Source organism: Pseudopipra pipra, chromosome 18 (genome assembly GCF_036250125.1).
Source record: "Pseudopipra pipra isolate bDixPip1 chromosome 18, bDixPip1.hap1, whole genome shotgun sequence".
Classification (NCBI taxonomy): domain Eukaryota; kingdom Metazoa; phylum Chordata; class Aves; order Passeriformes; family Pipridae; genus Pseudopipra; species Pseudopipra pipra.
The window spans coordinates 11,854,359-11,876,356 of NC_087566.1; the positions used below are offsets into that span (position 1 = coordinate 11,854,359).

General features: G+C 39.2%; 1 long non-coding RNA gene across 2 annotated transcripts in view; it reads right to left on the reverse strand.

The window, feature by feature from the left end:
• LOC135424216 (uncharacterized) overlaps window positions 1–21,619 on the reverse strand; it is a 138,159-nt gene extending 116,540 nt beyond the window's left edge. For both annotated transcript variants that reach the window (XR_010435117.1, XR_010435116.1), the window contains exons 1-2: window positions 21,558–21,619; window positions 9,835–9,911 (exon numbers count right to left, since the gene is read on the reverse strand). This is a non-coding gene — a long non-coding RNA (uncharacterized LOC135424216). The remainder of the gene's footprint in view (window positions 1–9,834; window positions 9,912–21,557) is intronic.
• Window positions 21,620–21,998: the final 379 nt, after the last annotated feature.

The window sequence follows — 21,998 nt, forward strand, 5'->3', positions numbered from 1 at the left end:
GCAGATTATTAAGTCTGCTCCTTATTACAAGAGGCATTTTTCTGCTTAGAGCTATTCACAGCACAACATTAATTTTCTCCTCATTTTGTGTGAATGTATTGATCTGACCACAGCCACAACTCACGATGTGTTTTGCTGCTGCTACATTCAGGTACTTGAAATAATATTGCCATGTAAAGCAGAGCTATTAACTGCAGCCTAACATCCACCAGTCAGTGGTGTGTGATAGCAAACCAGGGAACTATCCCAAAGGGAAAACTCAAAACATGTAAATAGAGTCTAGTGAGTCAAATAATGATAATTGTTTTCAATAACATTCAAAAGCAACATTCAGATTATGAAGTCAATTCTCTGTACCCACTCATCCATTGGGTTTCAGTTATTATAAAACCCAGCTATTACTAGGTTCTTTTTACAGCTTAACAGTAAATGAGCCATATGTGCCAGACTGACCCTTTGTCACATTGCATTTATGAACTCAAGCCATAAAACAGTGCTCGTTACATCTAAAATCCATTTAATGTTTATACAAGACTGTCCACCCTCTTGCAATCAGAGATATTTCCCATCTTTTAATCCTGTGTGTCATCAGTATTGGGACTCTGCTATTAAAAAGTAAAACCCAGCTATTGCAGATCTTGTAGAAGTGACTTGGCTGGAGCCACTCTTCCTTTTTGTTGTCTGAAATTGCAATATTTTAGTACTTTTAACTCCTCCCAGCGACACCAGCCACATACGTTTCTAACTGAGAGAAACCATTTATAAGGAAAACCTGACTGTGGTTTGGGTTCACCCTCCTGCTCACAGGATTAGCTTTGCCTTTGTGTGCTTTCTGTGATTGCATCTCTCCCAGGGAGAATGCTGGGATGCTCCCTGAGGAGGCAGAAGGGCCAAGTTGCTGTATCCTGCAAATCTGTTATGATTCTCCTGGGTCTGGTGAGGCATAGATGGATGAATAACTAATGCCCTGTCTTTTTAAATCCAAATACTTTTTACCAGGGAGTGGTTTTTTTTATTTCTCATGGTGTTGTTTGTTTTTTAACAATCAATACATGGTTTAAATATTTTCCCTTGCATTTTCACTGAGTGACAATCACTCAATCCACAACTGCAGCTCAGCTGAAAACAACAAATTGTTAATCCTGTGATTAACAGGAATGTCCATAACCATCCAGGGCCACAACTTCTTATTTACTTCTCAGCAGATTGTTATTAAATCAGACAAACATATGCACACATTAAACACTTCAGTGACCCAGTATAGCCTTAGGAACTGTACCATAAACCAGGACATGCATAAACTTTATAATTCATTGCCAAGTTGTCCACAGGATACCAGAGGGCAGAGTTCTGTTTGACTCTGCAACAATTTTGCATTTCAAACTAGCTCATTTGCTACTGTTTAATTGCAGAAATACTTATTTTGGTGTTATTTCATAGGACAAATTCTACTGTTAAAATTTTTTAAGACTGTTTTTAGTGCCTCAATATTTTTTCAAGCTTTTGTGACTTAAGATGAAGCCTGTTGTAATTTATTAAGTTTCCAGAGAATTTTGTGACATTATTAACTTCAATTTTTAAAGAAGGAAAGTTAAAAGTTTTCACGATCTTTAAAATTATTCATTTAAAAGTTTTCTGATTTTAATCCAGTTTTATGACTTGCAGACCTTAATCATAAACTTAGAACTCTTGGGGTTGCCATTCCTTCTCCAATATCTAACTTTTATGGAAACTGGAGAGGCATAGTGACTGTTTCAGTACTAAACCATGACCTGAAAAATGGCTTTATGCTACTCAACTGTTACAACAGGGTGCAGCAAAAGTGTTATTTTTTATGCTCCTAACTGGACAGGGCCTTTAAGTGTGATGGCAAGTGTGAAAAACATCAACCCACCGAGGATGAGCAAATACACAACATGTTGGCCATCATGAACCACCTCATATGTGTAGTATACATTTCTATCTTGCACTCTAATCTCTTATCTACCATCTGATCCTTGTTATCTTTTTCATAACCCCCATATTTGGGCCAAAAGAAGGGGGGAAAAAAACAAACTGAAACAAACAAAGCCATTATGAACATGCTGGGGCCACTGGCCCTACGTGTCAGGACCATCTCTCATATTCGTCACCTCAGTAAAATTGCTGGTGTGGACAGAATGCAAATCCTGTTACAGGAGAAGAGGTATGTGAGCACCTGTTTGCATCCCAGAGAGCCAGGGGCCATAACCAGAAGATAAATAAGGCCATTCCAAGTGTAATGCTGATTGTACTGTACCAAATTTGCTAATAAAACCCCTCCATGCCTGAAAGCCAGAGAGCCTAAGAAAATGTGCTTCCAAGAATTGCTGTGGTGTGAGCTGAGCCATAACGAGTGTGCAGCCATGGAGTGAAAATGGCAAGGCAAAAGTTAACACGAGCCCACGTGAGGCCATTAGGAGCCCACTAAGCTGTGTGCAAAATGACAAAATAAGGGTGTCTAAAATCCGCTGCAGATCTGATAGACTGTGTGTGCTGGAAGCAAAGAAATGAGATGAACAAGGGCTCATCTACATTAGAAAGCTTTACTGCTTTAATTAATCCAAAAATATAATTAAAGCTGTGAAATCTTTCTAGTGTGAATGCAATTTTGCTGGTTAAATGAACAAGCTCTTGCAGCTCACTATGGTTCAGATATATCATTTACCCATCTGACTGTGCCCTACCCTGGCATGTTTTAATATACCCAGTTTTCTTCTACAGGCAGTTCTGGCTACCAATCTAAACTTCACAGAGAAGTTTCATATCTCAGAATAGTGCTGAAATCACACAAGTCTTTTAGATGAACGAAAGAGAAAGCAATTCACATTGTTATTTATGATCTTCACAGTTGTGCTGAAGTTATGTAACTCGAAAGGGTCATTTCCTCTCGCTTGACATGTAAATATTCAGACTTTTTTTCCTGCTGAGCACTGAGGCACTGAGCAAAGCAATGAATGACTAAACAAGGCAGTCTCATTTCGAGACTAAAAGGATGACTGGCATCCACACAAAAGTCACAGAGTGTTTTGTGTGGCTGGCAAATGTAGCAGAGACTCTTTTTGTTGCTTTGCATTCATGATCCAACTGATCTGTTTCAAATCTCCCTCCACAACAAATATACAATTACCCCTGCCTTTTCTCTCCCTGTCATCATCCATTTATTGTTCAGTTGGGATCACTATATGAACATCTGCAGGAACTGAACACCCGCAGAATTTGGAGACCCAGATTCCCAGAAGGACTCTTGGGCCTCCATCTGACTGTGGCTGCAACTGCTTTCACTTGATGTTTGCACAGCAGCTTCCCTGAGTGAAAACCCTGAGAGGAGTCTCAATGAAACAGCATCAATCAATCAGGGCTCCCAGTGACACTCAGGAGATAAAATGGGATGTTACTCATGCGTGTGCTCTGCATATTCAGTGGCTGGATGTTAATTTGGACTTTGTGCATCATGGCTGGATAGAACACACTGTTGCCCCACTGTGATCTTGCAGACTTGTGGTTAATGGGAAGAAACTCTCAGAGAACAGGCAAACTGAGTTTTTCATCTCTGACTGGGACTAGGTGACCTCCTCTCTCGTAGAACTGAATGCATAAGCAACCAGAACGTTTGGTATCTCTTCCCTCCTGAGACTCTGTGGGACATGGGGCCCTGTGAGATAAGAGCACTCAGCTGTCGTGTTCTGCTGGAAGAAAAGCAGCCTCCCTGCTGTTCAAGTAGTGAGCAGGATTGACAGATGTCAATCAGCTTCCACAAGACTGCAACGTGGTTCAGGAAGATGGAACTCCTGCATTCATGTTCATGTGGGAAGATGAAAGCTGTCAGTACTCTGGAAGAACTCATCTGCACTTCACATAATCTGAGTTTCACACTCTGTGCATCAAAACTCAGTTCTAACTGATTTGCTTTCTGCTGATGTAAGCACCTTTTAAAAAGTTTTCTCTCTATATATCTCAATATATAGACAAATAGGTGAACACACCCACTCTTGTGGACATCCTCTTGAAAGTGGGAGGACAAAGGAATTCCTCTGTGAAGTGTCACTCCCAATTTGTAATCAGCCACATTAACTGCTTCATTCTGAATGTTCCTAAGGAGATACAAAGATTTTTCATCTGAGAAAACTTTATCAAGGCAGAGGGCATTCAGCAGTCTGAGTTGGCTAATTTAAAGAATGAAGGACAAATAATTTCTCACTTCTGATATGATTCTGAAGACTGTTTATGCTGACTTAATATATATTGAGCTGTACTGGGAAGCTTAGAGCTTTTTGCTACAGCACAGTAGATTCAGAAATCAAAATTTATAAACAGAGTATACAAAGAATCAATGGATACATGGCCACCAACAGTCATGAGACAGCAAAACACTACAGATTTGAGTAACACCTTGATTGGAAACTGCTCTCCCCTCCAAAAATAAAAATAAAGGGCAGATTCACAATAAAGTTCTATTTCTAGAGAACATGGATATAACAAAAATATTTAATTCAAACCCATTAGAATTCCTCTCAATACTTATTATTGAGTCACTAGAATTTTGCTTTGAAAAATTCAGATGTATGTTCAGCTTGAAATACACATTATTTTGCAGCAATCTAAGTATTTCATTTCGAAAGAAGAAGATAAGATATTGTTGAGACATGGTTTTGAAAAAATTATGTCTCTGCCATTTTACTGCTTATTTCAACTTGATAGACGAGTTTTCCTCACAAAACCCAGCTCTATCAGGATTCTCTTTAGCCTGGCTTTAACAAACTCCCTCAGAATGGTGACAAAAATGAAACATCTCCTGCTTTGTGACAGTTGTAACTCACACAGAATTACTTGAGGGTGTAAATAGAATCTTCCCATGGCTACAGGCAGATGACTCAAAACAGACAGAAAACTTCCTCAAAATTCATTCCCCCCACCTCCCCTTTATTCCTCAATGTGTTTTCCAGTGTAGTGCCCAAAACCTTTTGCCAAGGTTGGAATAGGTCAAATTTATTACCTTCAATTATTCTGCGTGCCTAAAAATGTGATTCAGCAAAGCAATTAAGGGTGATTGAAGAGTCATATTAGTGGTACTACCAACTTCAGTGGGGACTGGAGCAAATGCTGGAAGTTGAGCATCCAATTCCTCACCATGGGTCCAATTATAATGTCTCATCCCTGACCAGGACCCTCCCTCAGCCTTCAGCAAGAGCCTCATTATTTGGCAAGAGCGAAGTTAATTGGCGTGCGGTTCCATTTGCACGAAAAGAAGGTTTTTAAAAAGCTCTGCTTTGCACATTACAGCAAAGCCAAGGTCTTTCAAAGGTTTTTGTGACTGTGGAGATGAAAGGGGAGACAGAAGGAAAAGCCAGCCTGAGAAATGAGAGCTCAGGGTTTAAGGTTATGCTGTCTCGGATGCAGACTGGCTTCCTCAAGCAGGGGCTCTCCACATCACCCTCCAACTTTCTACCAGTTTTGCACAGATCCCTCTGGTTTTCACCAGAAATCCCCATCCTTGAGCAGAAATCCCTCTTTGAATGTAAACTTGCAGAACATATGTATGTTCCCACAGCTGAGAAACTAAAAAAAACCTCCCAATCAACCTTTCAGAATGAAGGCTGCAGAAACACTGCAGGAGTGGAGAGCTGAGCTGTAAATTAACACAGGATGGTAAATAAGGATGGTATGAACTCAATTAAGTGATATGTGGCACTGTCATAAATCAGCACATTCTGATTTAAGGAATGTAATCATTAAGATGAATCCCGGAATAATCCTGAAGTAGAACCTCTCTGTTTTACACACAGCTGGTGCCCCAAGTGACAGAAACCAAAACAATCACATCACTATATTCTATTAGTACACTAATATTGTCAAGACCAGGAAAAAAACTCGGGATGAAAAGGGTCAGTTCTCAAAAATTAATTTTTTTTCTCCTTGACTTCCCTATAAATTGCAATTTAAAAACCCTGCTAATCTATGTTGTTTAGTTTCTCTGTAGCTGTTGAGTCATAACTCCCTCTCTAAAAACTTCAATAAATAATTGAATTAGACACCAGAATTTCTTCCATAAGCCCCACAATTGGGCACATTTCCATCTTGAGTATTATCATCAAGACTGAGGATGGTTATTGGTGTACTTGAAGGATGCAAGGCCACTAGAAGTGGATTTTTCTCATCTAACTAATCCTCCTCTGTAGTCAAAGAACAGAGATGGAGAGTGGCATCCCACAGCATTTTCATCTGTCTCAGAAATCAGTTCACTCTCCAGTGTCAGCTTTTTCCCCAGATTTTGACTGTGGAAGCGATTGCATTTACATTAATGTATTTTATGTAGAAATTGAAATACAATATTATAAAATATAATAATAACATATGGTGGAAAATAAGCCTGGAAGTGCCATCAAGTCACACAGTCCATCCTTTTTCCCAAAGAAGCTTGAAATCTTTATTCCTTGACACAGGCTTTCTAAAAGAATTATTTAGAAAATGGTGTGATTGAAATTCTGCTTTCTTCCTAAACCATGTGGTCTCTTCCTTCTCTTTAACTGACAAGCTGAGACAGCTAAAACAGCTAATACCATTTAATTGACTTAAGGTTGGCAATTCTCCAAAACAACGAAGAAAAGCTTGGAAAAACCCATCCCTCTTCCTTGCAAGCAAAGCTAAGGGACAAAACTCAGGTAGGATTTGTGATGTGTACACAGGGAAGGAAGGTGCCTCATTATCTTAAAAGCACTGGCTGAAATTTAATATGTTAATCCCTCAAAAACAACTTTGAAAATCCCAATCGGAAAGAACGAGCGTCGCCTGTTCATTAAAGGAGCCATTCATTATTAACAATATTGATTGTGCATTAATTTAATCCATGCTTTTACATTCAATTGGAACTTGTTAAATACCTGCTACCTGCTAAGTATGAATGACGAGCATCAATGAGGGAGTGTCACAGGCAAAGCTGCTGGGATAGACCAACTATATGTTACCATAGAGAGGCTTCCAGACAAAAAGGTAAATGCATGAAACACTTTATCACAGAAGCTCAATAAAGCAGCGAGTTCTAATAAGCTTAAGAACTTGCTGGAGGAGAGTTTAACCAGGAAAGCAAGGTGGAATTGCACAGGGGAGGATTAATCACCCATGCAATGTATTATAAAAATTGCTATTTAATATTAAACTCTCCCCGTCCTTTAGACATTCCTCCTACAACATCCTGCACTGCAGAATGTAGTTTTCTGTTCTACAGAAAAGTGAGTTTAAACTCCCTCCTGGTCCTCTGGGGTTTGTTTGGATCTAATTTTGTATGTTGACTTATTGAGATTGGGGCATCATGTTTTTCAGGCTGGTTTTTTTTATTCAGCACATGTGGTCCTTTCTGCAACGTTTTTCTATAATGTCACGAAATTGTGCATTGAGTTGTTTTTAGGAGCAATATGAATAAAGCATAAAGAAAACATAACTGGAATTTCAATCATTATTTAGCTGCTTTTCCCCTTTGCCCGAGTCTGAAACCCAGTGCACCAATTTGCATGGGCAATAGCGGAAAAAGTGAAATAGTTTTAATAAATTAATCTAAAAGATATTAGATAGAGGTCAATTCCCAATTCTTTTGAACTCCATCACAGAACTCTCATTTAATTTTCTGGGAATAGAATTTGGCCCCAATCACTTATAAAATGGGATTAAATTTCTGGCTTTCTGCCCAGAGTCTGGAATGAAAGTACACCTATGAAAATCTGCAAAATCATAAAACAGAGCTTCCTAAAGAAGGGAAAGCCTTATATGTAGCTTTATGGATTTTTTTTTTTTAGATCCTAAGACTGGCACCTTCAACATGAGCCATCTTATCCTGTTATTCATAAATTAATTAAAATGCCTGAAGCCAGAAGCAATTTCTTGAACTTGCCTTGAATCAGTGGGCTTTCCACATTTAAACATTTTTCAGCACGCATTTAAAATTGAAGAGTGAGTATGAGCAGCTCTCATTTCTGTAAGACCATAATAAAGGTCAAACATTTGTTAGATTGAAAGTGACATTAATACCTCCTGAATTCTTATTAGAGGAGGTCCATCACAGTATCATTTTCTTGGAGAGCAATGGGTCAGCTGTCAAATCTGTCACCGTGTTTGACTCTGTTTTCCTGCTGCCAAGCCAGGATCAAAGAGAACAGAAGGAAATCAAAGAAATCACACTTCTCAAAAGCACCAATTTGATGGTTTTAATCAAAGGCACAAGTTCAAGCACATGGCAATGGAAATCCTGGAGCTGATTCTTCATGAGAAGAATCTAAAGAAATGGAGTTGCAGTATAGGACTGCACAAGCCATTTCCATTCTTACATACCTACCAACCCAAGACATTACTTAAGAGAAAGCATATGAAATATTAGATTTCAGCTGGGACTGGCTTCTTACCCAAGAGAATCAGAGAATCACCCTCATGACATGATATATCCTACCTTAGACTCAAACAGGTTACAATCTGTCCCCCCAGACCAGACCTACACCTGGCCTAAATCTCTGACTCCTTACAGGAGGCATGGATGCACTCTACCTTTTTCACAGCTGGGCATCTCAAAGCATCAAAATATTTGGTTAATTAATTAGTATATACATCAAGAAATATATTTACAATATGAGAAAAGCAATAAAACGAAAAATGCAGCGAAAGGAAAGACATATTTTACCTAATGTAGTCATGCTTCTGGTTTTAAATGTCAGTGAGGGCCAGCCAAGCTACTTGTGTTTTATGTATTTATGCATGTTGGTTTAAGAAGAACATAAAATTATGTGAGTGGAAAATATATAATTTTAACTGCAGAAGGCAAGTCAAGTGAGGGGAAAAAAGAAAATGGAGGAAGTTACTCCTGTGTTGCCTCTCATTAAGATGTAACTGCACTTTTTTTTTTTCACACCAGGCCAAGACACAGAAAAGCTTACTAGAAGAAAATCCATTATTAAAAGAGAAAGGGGCAGGGAGGGAGAAGAGAAAGGAGGCATCAAAATTTCTAAGAATCAGTAAAGAATGAAAATATAGGGTAGCCAGGGCAAATCATGAATCTTTTCCATAAACTTCTCCAGTTTTATCCCCAGGATAATTCAATGATATCCGAGCCCCAGGCATGAAAGTTAAAAAAATATGGAAGCAATGAAAATAGTGAGGATTCACAGAAATATAAATCCATGTTGTTTAAACAGGGCTCTCTCTTCTATTATATTGTTTGGTAAACAGAAATACCCTGCCCCAAAATCAACAGTGTTCTGAAGGCTTCAGTGGAACAACACCCATTTTTACCAAGAGAGACAGAGAGAGCTTTCCTGTCTGGAACAGAACTGAGCAAAGCTCCTTCCTCTGAATTCCCACATCCAAATCCAGATCTAGGCACTGATTTTTGCAGCTCAGATTCCACCATGAATACAGACATTTTTAGGAGCCAGTATTTCAAATTCCTTTCTATAATTTCACAAGATGTGTGATTTTGATTCACTCTCAATGTACAGTGTACACACCTCTTTGCAGCAGCCAGACTCCAAAGTCTTGATGGTGACAAATCTTACAAAGAACTTCCAAAAACTGTGCTAAAAAGAGGAGTGAAGTTAATGTAGTTTGAGAAGTGAGGAAGAGACATAGCTTTCACCACTTGATAAAAAAAAATCTCCCCAAAATAGGACAGTGCTGAACTGAGATGAGATAAGCCATTTGAAGTGATTTATAGTCATGGTTCACAGAACATAAGCTGAACACATGACAATACAAATTATAGGAATGAAGGAAAGCTTTAATGAAATGAATGAAAGTCCTGAAGATGCAGAGAAAAGTATTTTCTGCATTACTTACATATGAACGTGCAGGAAATTCTTCATACTGTTCTAAAATACATTTCTCAGGGGTTCAGTTCCACAGGTAGAGTGAACCTGATAAAAGACTGATAATATGGAACAATTAACAAGGGAGAATAGACATTCCTGACAGTATGCATGTAATTGCTGAGAATCTCCTTCCCTGAAGAACTCTCTTTGCCAGTATCCACATATAACTTGAGAATACAAGTAATTATTTTTTTTTAGCTGTTAGATTTAGGAGCTTTGGCATCCTCCAGGTTTTACACAACGCTGTAAAAAACTTCTGTACAAAACTTGTGTAAAAAACTTCTGGTACATATTAATATTATGGATTTAGGAAGAGTTTTCCCTGGTTTTAGCTGCCTCCTGAAAGGCTGTAGAGGGCTGTATCACGTATTTAAAAATCCATTATTAATACCATATTAGCATTTTGAGTCTCTAAGGAGGTGGATGTTGTTGCAGGTTGCCCACAAAGAATCTACTTTCAGTAATGAGGAGCGGAACTCTGACATCTGTCAACTGAGTAAATTCCACTGTTTTGTAAATATTGATCAAACAATCATGGCTAATGATACAACTCTAAGTGAATTAGACAAATGTTCCCACATGGCCATCAATTTAATTTCCCAGACTAAATTAGCTTCTTTTGTAAAGCAAAACCCTTTTAAGGAAGATAAATTGTTCAGTGACATCAACGTCCATTTCAATTATGGCTTCATTCTGGTAGAGGCTGCTCTGCATAATACACCTGCTGTTCACCTGGTTGTGCTGCAGGAAAATACAGTGGGAACCACGGGAGACTAACCATGAACATTTATTTCCCATTTCCCTAAAATATGGGATAGCTGATGTAAATGATACCCAAGCAAGTAATTACATTTTTTGTACCAGCTGACACAGTCACTCGAGTTGAAATCACCATTAGTGGAAAATACACTGATTTAATTCACCTTAGCACAACTGTGTCTCAGAACTGTGCTGGAGATAAGAGCTGCCACCTGAGAACGAGCTGGGTGCAAGATGGGGAGAGGGGGACAGAATCCACCAAAAGGATGCTTGCAAATAGACAGAGAACACTTAAAACCAGACTAATTACCTCTCAGAAGTAATTCATGCATCATCACTCTCCTACCTGCTTCAGTGGAGACAAAACTGTTTGAGGTTCAGCTCAAGTGGCCTCAATAAAGCAAGAAGGGAGGGGCAGGGGAGGGTTTCAGTTGGTCCCATTTAGATGCTCTCCCCTCAAATGTAAAATATTGCCCACTGAAGAAGGGTAGCAGCTCCCCACTGACTTCAGTGGACTTTGGAAATAGCCTGGTATAGAATATGAAATGCCTTCTGATTTCTGTGTTTTAGTCTTTATTGGCAGCAATTCGTTAATTTTGAGAGACAAGAAAGGCTCCTCAAAACCGAAGGGTCTCTTACTTGCACACAGTTTATTTCAAACTGTTGAAGTTAAAATAAACCTTTTTTTTTTTGGTAAACATCATTACATTTTTAACATGATTTTGGGACAAATGGCTATTAACTCTCTTTCTGTCAAATCTTTTCCTTGATACATCCTAGTTGCTTTTAGAGGATGGAAAGAAAAACCTGAGTAGGTAGTTGTTCAACACTGTAAGGACTTCTCCCCTCCCAAGACAGACAGCTGATGTTTAAGTGGTTTGTCTAAATGGTCTTGTCTCACACAAGGAAAGAAAAAGCTTTATCACTGCTCTGTACATATATGGGCTGCCCAGCAGAAACAGAGCACAGCATGAGCCTCAAATCCCTGCTGTTACATTATGCAAAAGCAGACAGTAAAAAAGGAAGAGGTTGTAGAGGCAATTTACATGTTGCATTTAGAGGTTAATAAAGCTCTTTTTTGAAGAGAGGGGTCAGTTTTTTAGGATATTCAGGTGGCTAACTCAATAGGAGTAAAGAGCCTAAATGCCTTTAAATCTCCCTTGGGGTGCTCATTGTGGCAATTTAATTTGAAGAACTGTGATGTTATCAGAACAACGAAACAAGTCAGACTACGAGAAAAAAAAATTATTTGATGTCTTTCTGTATATTTGACCCCATTTTGAAAAGACACAGTCCAAGGATCCATTTGAATAAGTGAGAAGAGAGTTTGCTGGATAATAACAGGGCACTTAGAAGAACAAAATATCATCTCTGAGCTGAGGGCATGTCATGTGTCACCTCAGTCTGTGGCTGCTCAGTTTGCAGCTCCTTCTTGTGTCATTCCTGGGCAAATCATGCAACATATAACATCTGCTTTCCACTTCTGTTTACTACAGATATCTCCATCCAATTTGCAGTCTTGTAAGAAAAATTTACCAAAAGTTCTAAAGAGTTTCTGTGAATAATTGATGGCCACCCCAGGGCTAGCCAGAAAATGGAACACCTCCTCCACGACTCCTTCCAATATTTATTTTCATTCTGAATCCAAATGAAAGTCTGTGAATCAAAATGAAGTGCACAAATTCACGTAAACATTTCCTTATAATAAACATGATGCTATGAATCATTTAAATGGAAGTATTTCCAGGAAAAGATAGATCTTTTTCTAAGCACTTGTTATCTGGGAAACAGGTGATGATGGGAAGGCTGATTTATGATCACACAATCAGATCATGGAGAGCTGGATGAAACAGATACTTCTCCAGAGTGCCAGTCTCAGAACCAATTATTTAAATGAAAATTATGCCCTGTGTGGCTTTTAAGAGGTTTATTTTTCATATCTGCCAGGCAACATTGCAAAAACACCTCTCCCTCTCTGCCTGCCTGTACACATCACACACAGACCACACACTCCCCAATAAATCAATACTACTTCTTAACCAATTAAAAATTTGAGACATACAATACTGATGGTGTTTTTCTTTAATACAATGTAGAAACTAATCTTCAAGCAATAATTTTTTTCTTTTTTTATACCTCCAATCTACCAAAGCACTCCAGTTGTATGGACTTCTTTACACCCCTAAAATGGAGATGCTGCTGTCCATTCCTGATGACTTGCTAGACACCAATTTAATATTTAACCTGGGTGAAGGATTATTTAATAGTTGGTATAAGGACTGGTGTACAGGTAAATGTTCTCTTTTGGATGGTTTCTTCATGTTCTTTTTTTGTTTGTTTTTTCTCTGAACTGGGTCAATATCTGCCTCATTAATTATCTTCTGAGATTTGACCCATTATTCTGAACAGTCCTTTAAGACCTCTCAAGAGAGAGATGAAAGCAATCCAAATTGCTGGTTTCTTTTTTTTTTTTTTTTTTGTCAGGCTGCCTGAATTATCTGAACAGTTACCTGAATAATCAGGAACAATTAAACCTCACAGTATGAAAGCCCACAGGAAAAGGAAGGCAGGGGAGTTCCAAAGATGGAGCTGGGATAGGGATGGTCGAATTTCTGCAGTTCTGTCCAAGCCCAGCATGGAAAAGGGGGAATAAAAGAACACACTGATGCATTTTTTTATGTGTAGATATAGACAAGAACTCATTTCTTTATAAAGTTGCCACAGCACTTCCAGTCCTCAGAGTACAAGGAATACATGAGAAACAGCAGCCTGGCCCTCACTACAGCACAGCTTTGATCAAAACCAAACCAACACACTAATACTCCTAATTCTGAAAATTGAATGCTGCAGTTAATATGCTTAGTTTCTTTTTAATATCATCAGTGAATAGCAGGCTAAAAAGCAAATTTAAAAGAGGCAATTTTCTTTGATTAATTCGATTGTCAAAAGTAAATAAAAATAATTGAAGAAATTGAAAAGGAAAGATAACATCACTCATTTGTTAACACGGGAAACACTCTGTGGTTTCCTCTCCTGAGGCCTGTACTTATCATGGATCAGCTGCTTATTGGATAGATTATATGTCTGAGTTTATCCAAACTTTCTGACATCCATAAATTCATCACTAAAATAAATTATATATATCTTACAGAAGGTACTTTGTGGTTTTTTTTTTTACCACTGACTTCATTGAACATTGAGATAGACATTTCTGAGTGCTTTTGTTCAGCTGACATGGGTAAACATCACTTTCTAAATTCCACTGTGATATTTGCAGGAAAACATATTTGCAGTCTCAGGAATGAAACCTCCTGTCCTGAGACAGCTAGAGAGATGTAGAGGTAAACAAGGAATCTGAGTCACCGAGAAACAGAAAAAACTATTCAATACCAAGAAAAGTCTCTATTTGTGGGACACTAGAATGCTGGTTTGAGATATGCAAAATAATGCAGTAATAAATTCTCAGGGGTTTTGTTTAGAATATTAAGCCTAGAAGATTTAAGATCCAATTCAGTGTCTTTTTTTTTTTCTCTAAGAAGTCTACGTTTCCTGCCACAATTTCAGTTTACAGGTATTTGTCTCACTGTCATAAAGCAAAGTTTTCCACATAGTCTTTGTCCTTTTTTATGAACAAATATTTTGTTGTTTCAATGCCAGGTTCAATTCTAGTGTAAATTCAAATAACATCAGCTGGGTGAGTCAACAGCAGCCAAATGAAGTAAGAATCTTCTACCAGACACTCCTTTCCCCAGGGACAATGTAATAACCAACAGCCCTTTCTGACTGCAGACATTTTATAATCTGATTGAATCTGGGAAAATATAGATGGTTGTACAGATTGGATGCCTCACCAGTATGCTAAAAGAAAACTGGAAATCATTGTTCATTGCAATTATCTTTTCTCAAATATATCAAAGTCTTGTCTCTCAGCCTTCAAAGGCCCCTTCTAAAACTTGAAACAATTTTAGTTACAGCTCCTGCCTTTCCCTCAGGCTGCTGCTGAGCTTACTGGAATCAGAGCTTAAACTGCACAACTGCTGAGAGTTGGCTTAGCAACAGACATTCATTTCAGAGATGCCTTTGTGCTAATTAGTATTTAGAATTAAACACTCGCTATGAAATACTGCGCCGCAATTGGTTTTTTGGACGTTCCTGAGAATTATGCTGAGGGATGTGGTTATTTTATAACAGAAAAGGTGTGGTGACATCAGTGCTTTGTAGGGGCAGTTGTGACTGGGTAGAAAACAGCAAATCTAAGTATACAAAACGTATCATTTAATAACTTTGGTACTGAGGGAAAGGCAGCGTTTTCAGAATTCGGGTCTGGATCCAGGTCGTGGGTTCAGAGCTGACCTAAATTACTGTAACAGATCAAACTAAATCTACTTGTCCAAACATCTGCAGCTCCTCAGAACATGACCTAGTGAACCATGACCGATTCAGCAGGTCATGGCAGAATCACAAGCACTGGATATCTGAGTCTGCAGAGACAGAGATATTTTGTTCTTTAAAACAGATGACTAAAAATATTTTCCCAGCAGCTAATTGAGTAAGAGCACAGAGTGATTGATATGAGCAACTTCAATTTTTCAAAAGTGTAAGGAAAATTACTGAGGAGCTCTGCTGTGATAGCAAAAATAAACTCCATATACTGATGTTGTGAATAATTAAAGAAATTCAGTGTTGGCACAGAGTACAGAATTTACATAAGATGTGAAGGGGGAAGAAAGGATGGGACCAAGGTCAAAGAAAATATGGACTGTCTTACATCTTACTTGGCCTTTGTCTATAGTAGAAAGCAAGTGCAAGACATTTTAATTTCATTTCACTTCTTCAGTAGAAACCCAAAGAAACCAAAGCCCAAAGACAACAGAGAGTACCTGGGGAATTTATTTGAATCCTTTTCTATGAATCTGTTGAAAGAGAAAAAGAAAAAAATCTCAGCAGATAAAGCAGAATGGCAGATCTCACCCTAAGGGAGCTACACCAGAAGGGAAACCCAACTGTGCCTCATAAAAAGTCCACCTGGGTTAAGGACAATGGGTCTGCATAAGGGCTGGTCAAGGAGGAGAATTTGAAAGAGGACAAAGAAATAAAGTAAAAATGTCACCTGCCAAATTAATCTGGCAGAATTGTTCAAATTTGTGAGATTTTTTTGTTCATCATGAATAACAAGAAGTACATAGCACTGAGTTTTGTAGGATCTGGAGAACAACCATCCAGCTCTGCAGTGGAAAAAGGGCAGCAACAACTATTAAAGCATAGCTGTAATTTTATTTTTTTTTTGTGCTACAACGTATTTCATTGACTTAGTAAAACAATTATAGTGGCAGATGCTGCACTTGCCTCTAAGAAATATTAAAAATGCCACCACCCTCATTAAGAAAAGTTCAGGATCAAGTGACATATCACTTTATAGCAACATCTGTTTTGGGGAGGAGCTAAGGGGGTGATGGAGGGGCAAAATAAGAGAGCTACATTGCATATATGCAATAAATTCCTGCTTGCAAAAGCAATTTATGGAGTCATTGGGAAAGCCAGAGTAGCAATGAATGTCACTGTATGAAGTATCACTTCAAGGTGACATTAAATGATTTGCAAGTTCAGTCTTCAGAAGAAATCTGTGTTCTACAGCCCAATTCCCTTCCAACAGGGAAGCTGTCTGCTGCTTAATGCCACAACACGAGCCCAAAAGCAACACAACAGGAAAGATAAATTCAGTGTATAATTTATTCATAGCATTTTATGAATGAAAAATACAAAAATTATAGGAATTAAATTAATCTTAGGAACTGGGGAAATTTGGACAACATTCCTAGAGTTTCTAGTTCTGCAGCAAACTTACTTTGGTCTTGAAAAAGGCTCATCAGCTCTGTGCCTAAGTTTCTCATTTGGGAAACAGGAATGGCACACCAGGATGCTCTTGGCACATCTTGCCAGTGTGGGACCTACACTGTTCAATCTGAAAGTTATTTGGGGTCACTTCTGCAGAACCATCTGGAAAGCAGAGATGGTTGCATTACATCTGAAATGGGGGTTGTAGGTCTGTAGGGAGAAGACACAGCCCAGCACCCTCTGCTGGGGAGAAACCCCAGAGAGTGGCTCCAGGAGGGAACATCACTGAATTAAAAACAGAGACACAAATCAGACAGGCCAGGGGAATGTGCCCTTGTGGTCTGATGCTGTGTTCTGGAAAGTAGCCAGAGAAAAACAGCTTCCTGAGATCCAAACTCCAGACACAACTGATTGCAAACCTCTGAGAATTTGGCTAATTGGTCACATGAAAGCTGACCCTGAGCAATTTGAAAATGTGCACCTGTGTGAAGCACAGCACAACGGGGCATTGATACCCAATAAAAGTAGCAGAAATAAAAAGGATTTGTAGGAATTTCACTCTTTCAGAAAATACATTAATCACCACTGTGGTACAGTGAGAGAAAGGAGATGTTGGTGTGAGCTTGAAAAGAAGTCTCAAACACCTGAGAAATTGAAGTTTATATGTTGCAGTAATGTCTCAAATACAAGAAAACTGCATCTCAGGCTCTCATTTAGGTACCTTAAGTAATGTCATGGTGAAAAAAAAAATCAATGCTAATTGCATATGTTTTCAAAAATACTCTAAATTACTCTATTAAAGTAAAGACATGCCTCAGGAAACAGCTCTTGTCATGCATATTAATAGAGTAAGAGAATCCTTTGTGTTTATTATTTTCTCTGTGTGTTTCCTGGTGAAATCTCTGGCTGTTTGTACAAACTGACCATATGCTCTTGTCCTGTCAGACTCCCTGAAAATAAAAAAAAAAAAAAAAAGAAAAGGAAAAGGGCAAAAACACACATTAAGATGAATTAATAATGAAAAATCAGACCTCACAGGTGATACCCACCCCTGCCAGTGTTCCTGAAGGCAAAGGGAATGAGCCAGCTTTTAATGCATGGTCTGGTGACAGAGTAAAGAAAAGCCAGATGAAAAGAGGTTCTAGCCAAGAGCTTTAGCCCAAGACTTTACAGGAGGGGTTGCTAGAGAGCTGCATCTGGGGCAGCATCACCAGCACTGCTGAGCAGCTGCCCTGAGGAGAGATAACATCTGCACTATAAAGGATATTAGCGGGCTCTCTGTTTTTAATAGAGGAAATAATTCTTCAGTATCGTCTGGGATTTGAGTTAGAAGCTCAAATTAGGAAGGCAGAGACCTCATTAATGAAACAAACCCAACCTTTAGAATGCCTGTGTGTCCTAGGCAGTTATATACATGTGTGATATATTGTATTAGCTGTCTTCTCTCTTGGCAGTGACCAGTGATCGTGGATACAACGCAGGTATCCCCAAAGGTAGTGGAAAATCAAGCAGGAATTGTTATCTAACTATGGTATCTAACAATCTCTATAGCTCTAGGACTCACTGAAAATGAAATTTAGGGTACAAAAACCCTTATATAAGCCTCTTTCTCATTTGTAATGGAAACAGGTATTCTATTGAATGAGCATGTAAGGAAAAATTATAGAGCTGTAAACTGCTGGAGGTAATAAAAGTCATTCCTACAAACTGACTTTTGCTGAAATCCAACAAAGAAATAGCAAATATATATTAGTGATGGTCCAACCACAAATGGAAGCCTGTGCATAGAATCAGCTGCTGTTTGTGGCTATAAAATATTCGATGCTCTTTTAACCATACTGGGGAGATCCATTAAATTCAGTAGAAGAGAAATAGTCAGTGTAAAAGCTGTGTTCATAAGGGGCATAAATCTGAATTTTTCAGAACAAAGACTTGATGTGTCTTCATGTTTGCCTTGCCTCTCTTTCTCCAACAGAAAGAGCATTTTCTTCCCTAAGTTTGTGCAATCCACTGAGTGTGACAGTGAACATCTCCAGACCACCGTTAACAGCCCCATTTTGAAACACTAAACAAAAAGTCCGCTTGGTTCAGCCTATGCTCGAAATTTTCCCCAAAACAGGACTCATTCCCAAAGGTGCAACCACAAGCATTTCGTCAGAACCCAATCAGCAGTCACAGAGACCCACACCCAGCTGAGGAGACACCAACCTCTGTAATGCCCACACCTTGGAATCTGTATTAGTGCTTGGGAAAAGGGAGACAGCACTCAAATTCCTGCAGTTATTTGTCACAAAATCATGTGCCATGTTTCATGTAAATGAAATTCTAAGCAAGCAGACAGAGAAAGGCAAGAAGGCAACATCAACTAAACATGTGGCTACAAGCCAACAGCGTCTGACAGAAACTCTTATCTTCTGAAACCTTGCCTAGAACCAACTAAATTGTGCAAGACACCTGTTTAATTTTAGAAAAGCTCTTCAATGTCATTAAGAAACAGAGACAGTGACTGTGATGGTGTTCTATGTATTGTGGTTTTTTTTTTCCTCGAGAGGTTTTGCAAGGATCAAAGTGCCTGTGAGCAATGGGGGCCAGGAATAAACATTACACAGAAACTCGAATTAGAGAAGCCAAAGAAGATGAAAGAGCTGGAGGCTGGTGCTGTGCAGGGCTCCCTGTAGGAGGCCCAGCTTCTGTTGGTGACAGGGGATGGTCTCCATCCCCTCCAGCTCACCTTGGAGAAAAGCAAGAGCTGGAAAAGAACCATGTGTTTTTCAATGAAGAGCTGTGTCAATTAAAATAAACTTCATAAATGTGAAAAATTCAGATAGAATGTGTCTTCCCATTTCCCTCTAATTATAAAGTTTTAAAAGGAGAAATAATTAGATAAAACAAGCTAGTCTGCAAGTGAAAGGAACAACTGAAAATTAAACATCTGCCTATAGAAAGAGATACTAAAGCATATTGGAAAGTTAATAGATTTTTGGGGAAAATGAAAGCTATGCAGCTAGAAATGACCAAAGTACCCTGACTTGTACCAAAAAAATTGCTAATAATCCAAATGACATTGAGAAATTAGAGCAGTGGAAAGAGAGCACATAACAAGCAATTTAAAATGTAAATTCCCTGCAAATGCAAGAAAACCCTGCAGATACTCCAAAGGCAGAGAAAAAAAAACAGAATTACAAAAGCCAAAGACAAGAGAACCTCGTATGTTCAACACATCCTTAGGAAGTTATGAATACTGCTGCATGCCATTTTAATATTCCTCAGTTTCTGATCTGAAAATAGACATGCAACCTGTGGCAAAATGGGGGCAAGTTTTATGCCCTATAGCCAAAAGGTCTGGAGTGCAGCTGTACAGCTTTTATCCCAGTGCATTTATTCCAGTGTCTCCCCCTTACCCACATATGACCTGACCAGGTCAGTCCATCCCTGACCTGGGATAGCCTTTGGTGTTTGAAACAAAATAAGACTCCTAGGAATTGAGATTCCTAAATATTATATGATATTATGCTGGGATCCATCTAATCACTCTTTGCTAGTGTTCCAACAGACCTAACAGTGTTTCTTACTTTACTGCAACCCTGCTGAGGAGGGGAGTACTCTTTTTCCCCTTGGAAAGTGCAGTAGATCCATGCTGCAGTCACAGCAGAGACTGCTGGACATACATCTGAGCTGATGTGGGAACTGGTGACAGTTAATCTGCAGCAGGATGTGAACTGCACACATTAAACATCCAAGTATTTACAAGATAAATCTGGTCCCTCAAAACTAATTCAGTTCCAATACATTGCACTGAAAAGTCTGTAAGTGTTAAATGAACACTTGCTCAGAAGCACCAAAGATTAGGGAGATGGTTCCAACCCCTGGTGCCAGTGCCCAAATTGCACAGTAGCTTAGTAGCTCCTCTGCAGGACTGAGAGTGGAGATTCACTGCCCTCACCAGTGGAAAGGGACCCATCCAGCTTCACCGGACTCCCTCAGCCACCAGGCTACAAAAGCCCTGGGATGTCCTCCTGACCCTGTGGCCAAGGGCAGCAGGAGGAGGAGGAGGAGGACCTGGGACAGCAAGCAAGCCAAGAAGATTGTGGCCCTACGTGTGAGGCACAAAGGGAGACCAGGAAAAGTGTCTCATATGACTTATTATGGTTTTTGGTGCACTTTGGTCTAGTGAATGGCCAAAGGAAGCAGAAGTTTAACATCCTGCCCTCCCACATGGTGAGAGAAGGGTTTAGCTGCAAGTATTTCCCAAAAGATGGATCTGTTATTTGCAGGAGAGGAGTCCAGAGTGTGATTTTCTAGAGCAACCCAGCACTCAGCACACAACTCTGTGGGGCTGGGGTTGAGAAAAACCCCACAGCTGGTGGGCCCCACTCTTTAGCAAGCTCTAATCAGAGCCTGCTTCATGTGAAGGACCCAGGTATGTTATTCTACAATATTGGAAACTTTCCTGACCTTCAACCACCCCGTTTCAGTCTAACCTCATTTCTTTAAGCATTGCCACTCCAAACCGCAGAAGCCTAAGCAGGCTTGCTGGACCTACTGCACTCTTGCTACATCCATCATTTAAATGTCATTGAGAATATTGAGCCCTTGATCATCTGTCTCCTAAAAGGCATCAAGTGGGAGCAAATTTCTTAGCACAGTTCTTCCATGCAGTGAGGAGGCCACTGAGCCTTTGTATTTTTGGTTGAGAACCAATTGCAGTTTATAATTCTCTTCTGAAGTGCAAAATTACACACACAAAAGCAAGCCTGAGGAATGCTAATTTGTGGGGGTGCATCAGAAATGAATCATTCCACAGTCATCACCCCCTCTACATCTTATATTAAATTACTAAAACAACAGTGACACTATTCATTAATTTAATTGCTCAGCTTACATGTTTTACTGTATTTCACCCTAGGAATTATGCAAAAAAAACTCTGAATAAATGCCATGCTTGCAAAGCTTCAGTTTTCCTGATATAAACTTCCACAGCATGAAACTGTCATAAAACTACAGCTCTTTTTCTCCTTCTGGTCTTCAGCTGAACTTCATTTCCCTGTAGGGGAGAAGAGGGATAAAAAAAGGCTGGAGTAAGGATCTTTTACTCACCAGGTACAGCTGAACCAGCGTGGAGGAAACCTTGCTTTGGAGAGGAAAAATGACCATTCCTGCAAAAGAAGAAAGGAAGAATATAGTTTCTTACCTTTGTTACCTGGTTCCAACACAGATATTAACAGTTCCAAATTGAGGATCTCATGTTTAACTTGTAAAATGCAATGTTCTATACAGCTGCCTTCAGCAAAGGGCTGGGAGACACCTGCTATCCAGAGCAGGGTGACAATTTACAGATGCATGTCTGAATCTATGTGCTGCTCATTTTATCCCTGTGTCATTTTAACCTCCTTGTTAAACATCCCTTTGCTTTCAGCTGGTGTGTTGCCAGGCAAAAAAAAGGTCTTAGCCTATAGCTGCCATTCCCAAACTGCATGACAAATACTAAAATGCAATTAAACAAGCCAAAGGGACATTTGTCAGACAATATTCAGCAGA